The following is an 8,369-nucleotide window of genomic DNA, read 5'->3' on the forward strand; positions in this document are numbered from 1 at the left end:
GAGCTTCTGAAAGACAAAACTTGTGATTTGACACTAGCGTCCAGAAAAGGTTTCTGTCTAGATTAGCAAATGCCTAAATTGTTCTTGGTTACATCCCATGACCGGTTTTAGGCAGTGACTTTATACTGCTTTTAGGATTTTCTTGTACAATGGTGAGAAAAGGGGCAGGTCTGATAGTGGTTTCACTTTTTCTACTTCACGTTCCATAAGATTCTTTTATCCAAGCACTTGTTTTAAAATTCTACTGTAGGCGTTTATGGTTCACTTTTTTTTTCTTTGCAGCACCCGTGACTTTTTTTTTTCTCTAAATCGGGAGTAAATATAGCTGAGTAAAATCACCTTGGTTTTTTCCTTCTTTTTTTAACTGAATTGTTTTTATTAAAAATCCTATTTGAATATGTAGAAAAAGTGGGGATGTCCTGTAATATATCCTAGCTTTTCTTGTTTCCAGGGTACCCAGAAAATATGTCTCCCTTAGAGTCCCACAGAAACGTTCTCAGTGCGATCTCTCTCAAGGTATGTATTTACAAGCAAGTGATCCCTTTAGATATTTGCCTGTGAATTACCTTTTCCTGTAATTGAGAGCTTGCGTTCTGTGGGTTTTATGATAAAGCTGTAAAACATGTAAAAATGGTTTTGCAAGTCTTAACCGTTGAAGGCAGCAATAAGTGGATTTAGAGCCTGTTCTTGAGCAGACAAAGGGAAAAAGTGTGACTTTGATGCTGAACTTGTCATTTTTCATTGGACTTGTCTGGAATGATTTAAGAATAGAGAGAGCTAGAAAAAGAGAGAAATAGAATTGGTTCTTGAGCCCTCCTCAAATGCTCACCATGATGCAGCGTAGAGCCGAAGGGAAGGGTGATGGAACAGAGCTCTGTGCTTTAGAAGGAAATAAATTTAAACCTGACCTCCACACAGAGTCTCACTAACTTCTGTTGTTTTAAAATACCAAATACGTTTAGGAAGTGTTGGAAGTTAGTATTTTGGGAAAGAAATGGCAGTTCCACAGAACATTCCATGGAACAGAGGCTCTGGGAACGATTCGTGTTGTAACTGCTGTCACTGCAATCAGTTGGTGGCTCAGCCTTGAAACGTGCACTTGGCCTTCTATAAAGCACTGTTTTGTTTGCCTTTCAGTGCTGTGAGTCTTGATAAATCGGAGAAGAGGCCAAGAGAAATTTTTCATCCCTTGATATAAAAGGTAGGAAGTGACTTTTTTTGGTTTGGTTCTTTTTCTTTATTATTTTCTGGAAATAAAAGTAATTAAGTATAGGTACTACTGGTTTGTTTCTTCCAGTAGCAGGTGATAATAATAGTAGTAGTACTAGTAAAAATAATAATAGACATAATAATAATAATAGTAATGTAATACTACTTAAACTGTCTTTATCCATTGGTCTGGCCATTTCAAATCAAAACTTCTAAACACAAATCAAACCATCATCCTTGTAGAATCTTTCACAGCAGTGGGCTAAAGATCCTGGTTTTGTTGACAGGATTTATTGGTTCTGGAAGAACAAGAGGGAAGTAGAAGCCTAACTACTTCTAGCTCACAGAGCCGTCCAGTGAACAGAGCTTTGTGTTTTGGTGGGCTTGTGATGACTTTGAAATCAATTGCTCATTACAGTAAAAAAAAAATTCATGTTTTTTTGAACGTGACAGCAGAAATACCTTTAGGCACCAACTGAATAATAATAGATCACCAATTTAAGTAAAACATTCATGCTATACTATCGAAATTTAAAGGTAAATTATTATGTATTAGGTGATGGTATAAAGTGTATGTTCTCATGTGTAATGCAAAGATACATACGTACCTGAAAGTCCTTAGAGGAAACAAATTTTTATGTCTGCTGTTTGACTGTTTATCATACGATATTTGGTTTTCTTTCCCAGGGATCGGTGAATTTTAACTTTGGACTCCTCTATGCTAAGGATGCTCAGCTTACAGGTGATGAAATGTTCAGTAATGGTGAGTTTTTCACCTTCTCTTTAATTGCTGTGCTGATCTGAATAAGAGAAAAAACAAAAGCAAGAGAAAAAAGAAGGATGGTTTATTATTTTTGATGCTGTTTTGTTTGTTTCCTCAGTATTTGCTGCAGCTCTGCTCACCCAAGCTTTGGGTTCCTTCTGTCCCACTGGGAGTTGCCCAATTTGGTAGCATCTGGTGAAATTCCCCCTGAGACCTTACAGAACTAGCTCAAACTGCGTGAGAGCCATTTGCAGTTCTCTCCAGACACCTGGAGAATGGGCGACGTTTCTGAGGACCCAGCGAGCGCGCTTCTATCCAAACTCAGTCTGTGAAATTCCTGGGGAAAACCCTTCTGTGTCCTGAAGGGTTCAAACTCTGGTGAGGATCCAGTTATCAGGTGCTCACCTGGATGGTTCCAGCTCCCAAAGGTAACACTTGTACTCTTGCCCTGTGGTTTACATCTATTGTATTTTTGTTATTTTGCAAGATGTTTTGTCTTTGCAAAATATTGTGCATTTCACTCTTTGGAACCTCTCAGATGGTTCTTTGGTGCAGCACCACCCCATGGGACACTTGGCTGCTGTCCTGAAGGGGTTGGTCGCTAGAATTGTAAATCCTGGAGAGTTTATAAGTCTTCTGTCCCCAGGCAGGTATCATGCTTTGTTTACTTTAGTTCTGTTGGTTAGGCGCTGCTTCTCGTTGCAAGTATGAATTTCAAACTGCCCTGTTCTTATTTTAACTGTTTTCCTGGTTCTCTCCCTACGGCAGGGAAAGACTCTCGTCTCCTTGTCATCGGGCTCGGTGCTGTCCAAGAAGATGCAGAGACTAAAAAAATCCTAAGAAGCAAAATACGACTGCAGGGAAAAGAAGCTGGAGAGAACAGGAGGTGATATTGTTATCCTTACCCTGTATTAGAAACATCCGCTGTGCTTTGATGCTGGCAGCTGCCAGGGGCTTGTTAGCTCTTTGTAGGCAGGTGTAGGTGTTCACTTGTAGGTTTTTTCTCTGGACAAGGCAATTCAAACTTTGCTAAGCTTATATTTGCAGATTACTCTGTAGCACAGTCCAGCATGACGTTTTTGAATGTTGTAAAAATACCATGTTACTTGGAAATTGCTAATGAAGAGAAGCTTTAGGGGAAAATAAGATTTCAGGGTTGGAAGATGTGAGAAGAATTTTGTGGGGATGTTAGACTGAAGTAAAGCACACTTGAAGCTGGACTGGCACGCTGGCAGGTCCCTTATTAAACAGTAGTGCTGAGGTTAGCCTGGGGGTTGCCCATTGTTTCTGTAGAAATCAATGTTTCCTGGTCTTCAGAGGTAAGCTGCTTTGAAAAGCTGGAAGGTCCAGCGTGCTGACAAGCCCCGTGCTTTGGATTAAAAGTAGATTTCGGAAGGGTCCTAAGCTTTTGTCTTTTCCTAGAAGTCGATGTAATCCTATCGAGGGGTTTTTAATTCTGTGTTGCCACGTCATCCATCAGAGCCCTGTTGTACTAATCATCATACAGATACAAAACAGAAAATCAGACCCTGTCCCAACCACTTAGAGCCCAGAAGACGATTTCCTCGGGCTGCCATTTGCGTGCCATCGGTACTCACCACGAATTGACCCCTGTGGCTGTGACACAGCACCTGGATGCTGACGGAAGGAGGCTGGTCGCAGAGCCTGGAGGTCCCTGTCCCACGGGGAGGGAGAGGACGAGGCAGCGTCGCCTGCAGGGAGGGTCTCGTCCCCAGAGAGCAGCCGGCGACTCCGTCCCTGCCCGGGGCTCCGGGTGCACCCTCGGGGAGGACGCCTGCCCTCAGGTTTCCCTCTGGGCACCCGGGGAGGGAACCAGGTCCATCCGTGTGGCAGCTGCAGGGCCTGCAGGCTCTGGGGCTCTGCGGCCGTGTGCCTCGTCACAGGGTGGCAGGGACGTGGCACTGCCCGGCCGCGCCGCTGGCCTCGGATCCTTGCTGCTTTCCTCCTGATCCCACGTGGATGTACCAGCAGTCTTCTGTCTTTTCTTTAAAAGTGTCCTTGGGAGACTTCAAAGAGAGGGTAATCAGTGATGTCAAAGCCGACATATTTGACCCGTTGGCACTCCAGAGAAAAGACAAAAAGCTGCTTTGCATCCTTGTGCCTGCAAGTCATTGTGGCCCAGGGAAGTGAGGAAGGCGCTGGCCGAGGTCACTGAGGCTCTGAGATGGGGGTGAGTTTGCATTCCAGTTTATTGGAACGGAGGCTCATGAGAAGTTTCCTCGGCTATCCAAGGCACAGAGCCCCGGAGCCGAGCGAGCCTGAGCTGCTGCGTGCTTGCTGTGAGCTTTGGGGTGAGCGTGCATCGTTGCGGGCCTGGGATGGATTGAAATGCGCTGAGGAAAGCAGAGGCAGGGAGGGAGGGAAATGCTCTGTTAACTTGTGCCAATTCTTCTGTCAGACTCATCACGGCGGGACAGCGTGAGGACTGAAAGTGTGAGAAGATGTGGAGGGAAAGAGAGAACCTGACAGGAGCATCGGACGCACGAGTGCACGAATTTTGCTTTTTTGCTTGGATGTAAACTCAGGAGTTGAAAGGAATTTGGGAGTGGGAAGGGACATTTCAGAAGGAGAAGAAAAAAAAGTTGTTGTTGTTGTTGTTACAGTCCTGGCAAAAGCTTTTGTTCTAGCTAATAAAAGAAGTTAGTTTAAAAAACAAAAAGGAAAAAATGTAGTGTTTGTTTTTTACTTCGCTATGATATTCATTGGTGGTATATGGTGTGTTGTTTTGTTTCTTGGTATTATTAACTCTGTGTAAATTGTTTTCTGAGTGAAGCTGACTTTCTGGATGGGTTGGTTTGTATTTGAGGCAGGATTAATTTCAGTAGGATTCTTTCATAGATTTCTGATGGGTATTACCGGGATTTTGGTTTTGTTTACTGTATGTATAAACATAGAGCTTTGGTAGGGCCAGCTGGGCTGCTGGAGTTTTGGGTGTGAATTTATTAGATGGCTTTTGTTAGATGCAGTTTTTAATTTTTGAAATGTTTTTTAATGTAGTGGTCTTAAGGTGGTTTTTAAGAATTCATTGTATTGTTTTCTGTTGTTTGTAGTTGGTGTATGATAAGGGATGTGGTGTGACTTCTTGAACGCTCTGGTTTTGGTGTTCCTAAGTTGTGATTTCTTTCTGGTTCGATAGTTTTTTTTTTTTGTTTTTATTTTTTGGGACAGGGGCATTTATATGGTGGGTTTTTATAGGCAATACGTTTTTTAATTTAGGTAGCGATATTTTTTAGTATTTTAATAGTTTAGATTTTTTATTTTCATGGTTTTAATTATTTTTTTTAATTTTTTCAAATAACTTGTATAGATTATAGGTTGTTATTTGTGCATGAGCATAAAGGTAGAGCTTTGGGGACTTTTTTTAGTAATGTTCAGGGTCAGTTGTACAGTTTTGAGTCTCGTGAGTTGGTTTGATTTAATTTTTAATGGGTGTTTGTTGTTATTAGCAGTTGTGTCATTTTCAAGGTGTATTTGAGTTTTTTTGGGGTTTTTGAGATACTGGTTTAGGAGGAAGTTTATGATGAGCATGTGCGGAGGTTTTGGGCTACTCTATAGTGGGATTTAAAATTGATTTACAGTTAGGTTTATTTGAGTGTTGGTTAGGGTTCAATGACGTTGTGGGATGTTTGTTCCGTGACTGATAGAAACAGGTTTGGTTTGATGTGCTGCGACGGGACGGGCGTGTGCTGCGTGCCGGCGCTGACAAAGGTACGGTATCGCTGTGGCTCCGGTGTGTCGGGTTAGTGAACTTCTATGGTTTAATATAGGGATGAAAATAGAAATAAATATACATTTAAAAATAAATCTAAAATTAGAGTGGTAAACATAAATATAGATAACAGATACATACATGAAACTATAATACATGGTATATAATTGGAACATATTATCATATCGGTAAATGATAGTCTATTTTATATATATATATATATATACACAAAGATATATAAATATAGATTGTAAATACAAAAATATTTAAATAGAGTAAAAGTAAATTGGGGGGTTTTATTAGGTTATAGGCTGGGGTTTTAAAATAAATGATAGAAATAAAATATAAATTCAGATATACAAATATATATAGAAATACAAATATCTATACATATTTAATTTAAATAAATATAAGTAAAAAAATATATATAATACAGAAACTATATATCTCTGCTTCTATTAGAAGGTATTCTCTCTAATATATATAATATCTATGAATAAAATAAATAAAAATATCCATATAAATATCATTATAATTTTGAAAAATAAATTTACTTCCTGCATTTTAAATCTGGTTCAAATAACGGGCTGTCCTTGGTTTTTATTTGGTTAGAGGCAGGAGTTTTATTTTAAATAATATAAGTAATATAGAAATGTGGATCTTAAGATAGAAATATATAATAAATATATAAAGAGAAATTGCTAAACTATGACTATAAATATAAATATATGTAAGTAATATGAAGAGTTGTAGTATAGAATATAAATAACATTATATGTCAATATAAATTATAAATGGGAATATAAATATAAAAATTTGTAAATGTAGTTTAAGAGAAAGGGAATGTTTTGGCTTTTATTTAAGTAGAGGCAGGGTTTTTATTTTGAATATTATAAGTGTTCCAGAAGTAAAAATCTTGACGCAGAAATATTTAATCATTATAAAATATATGAATAAAAATATGAATAAAAATATAAATACCTACTCGCATCGGACGTAATATAGAATATAAACTTATTTATAGATTGACATTGGTAAAGATAAATGTATAAGTAGGCAATATACATTAATATACATTATAAATGCAAATATGAATATAAAAATTGAACATGAGGATAAAATCTATTTAAATATTGTTTAAAACAAAGGGTGGGGGTTTTTTTTATTCTTCTTGGTTAGAGGCAGGGTTTTTATTTTAAATAATATGAGTGTAGATATTATTGTTATATATTTCTAAATATTGAGATATACAATCAAGATATAAATATATATATAAACACAAAATATAAATAAATAGAAATAATAGGAAGAGATGTAATGAAGAATTCAAATAACAGTATACATAAGTATACATTTTAAATGTAAATGTGAATATGAACCTGAAAAATAGAATTTTAAAAAATAATTAAGTACAGTTTTGAAGAAAGGGGTTCTTTTTGGCTTTAATGTGGATGGAGGCAAAGGTTTGATTTTAAATAATGCAAGTGTTACAGAAGTAAAAATCGTAAAAGAAATATATACTTATTATGTAAAAATATTTATAAAAATATACAAATAAATTTAAGTTGTAGGGATATATGCAATATGGAATAGAAATGTATTTATAAAAAGAAATGTATAAATGGACAGTGTATATCAGTATACATTGTAAATAGAAATGTGACTATTAATATGAAAAAATATTTTTAAAAATATTTAAATATTTCTTAAAAGAAATTGGTTTGGTTTTGGTTGTTTTTTTTTTTGTTTGTTTGTTTTTTCTTTTTGTGTTTTGTTTTGTTTTGTTTTGTCTTTTATCCTATTAGATTAGAGGCAGAGGTTTTTTTCCCTCTTCCCGGTTGTTTTGGGGCATTTATTTCAGAGCAGTTTTCGGCGGGGATCGCCCCTGTTGTTTTTTGCCGCCTTCGCTGCCCGCAGCCCCGAGGCGCGCTGCGGCCCCGGCTGGGGCGGGCGGCAGTGCTGCCGCCTTGTGGGCAGAGCGCGGTACTGCAGCCCTGCGCCGAGAGGCCGCCACCTTGGGAGTGGCGCGTGGCCGATGTCGCGGACTTTTGGTTGACCTTCTCAACAGGGCGGCGAAAAGGGCGGGGAAGTGGAGGACCGGGTGGGTGTCATCTGGACTGCCTGCACGGAATACCGACGTCATGGCGGCTCCGACGGATTTTTCTGTGGCGTTTCATGTGTACCCGAGACATGCTGTGCGCTCAGGGGCGCCGCGGGCGGGCGTATTTCGGCGGGTTTGTGACAGGCATGTGGGTTAAATGCCTCGCTGTGCCGGGGTCCTGTCACGGCCGCTTTCCCGCCCTGAGGGAGCCGAGCCGGGCCGAATTGTTCCGAAGAGCCGAAGAGCCGAGTGTGGCCGGAAACAGTCGACTTGAACCGAAGAGCCCAGTGCGGCCGAAAATAGCCGAGTTTACGCCAAGAGCCGATGATAGCCGACTGGAACCGAGAGCCGAGTGTAGCCGACACTGGCCGCATTTAGACAATGTGCCGAATACGACCGAGTTTAGCCCAACCGTGCGGAGTTCAGCCGAGGAGCCGAACTGAAACGACTTTAGACCAAGAGCCGAACCAAGCCGAATTCAGCCGAGTTTCATTAAACAGAACCGAACGACGCCGCAGCGCTCTGCCTGCAGTGCGCCGGTGCAGACGGCAGGAGGCGCTGTGCCT

At 39.8% G+C, this 8,369-nt stretch overlaps 1 long non-coding RNA gene across 1 annotated transcript; it reads left to right on the top strand.

Annotated features, from left to right (window-relative positions):
• Positions 1–464: 464 nt before the first annotated feature.
• LOC131559467 (uncharacterized) lies at positions 465–4,602 on the top strand. Its single transcript, XR_009274882.1, has 6 exons — positions 465–516; positions 1,138–1,201; positions 1,897–1,972; positions 2,091–2,400; positions 2,741–2,858; positions 4,392–4,602. It is a non-coding gene; the product is annotated as an uncharacterized LOC131559467 (long non-coding RNA).
• The last annotated feature ends 3,767 nt before the right edge of the window (positions 4,603–8,369 follow it).

The sequence above is a fragment of the Ammospiza caudacuta genome, chromosome 6 (assembly GCF_027887145.1).
Source record: "Ammospiza caudacuta isolate bAmmCau1 chromosome 6, bAmmCau1.pri, whole genome shotgun sequence".
Taxonomy (NCBI): domain Eukaryota; kingdom Metazoa; phylum Chordata; class Aves; order Passeriformes; family Passerellidae; genus Ammospiza; species Ammospiza caudacuta.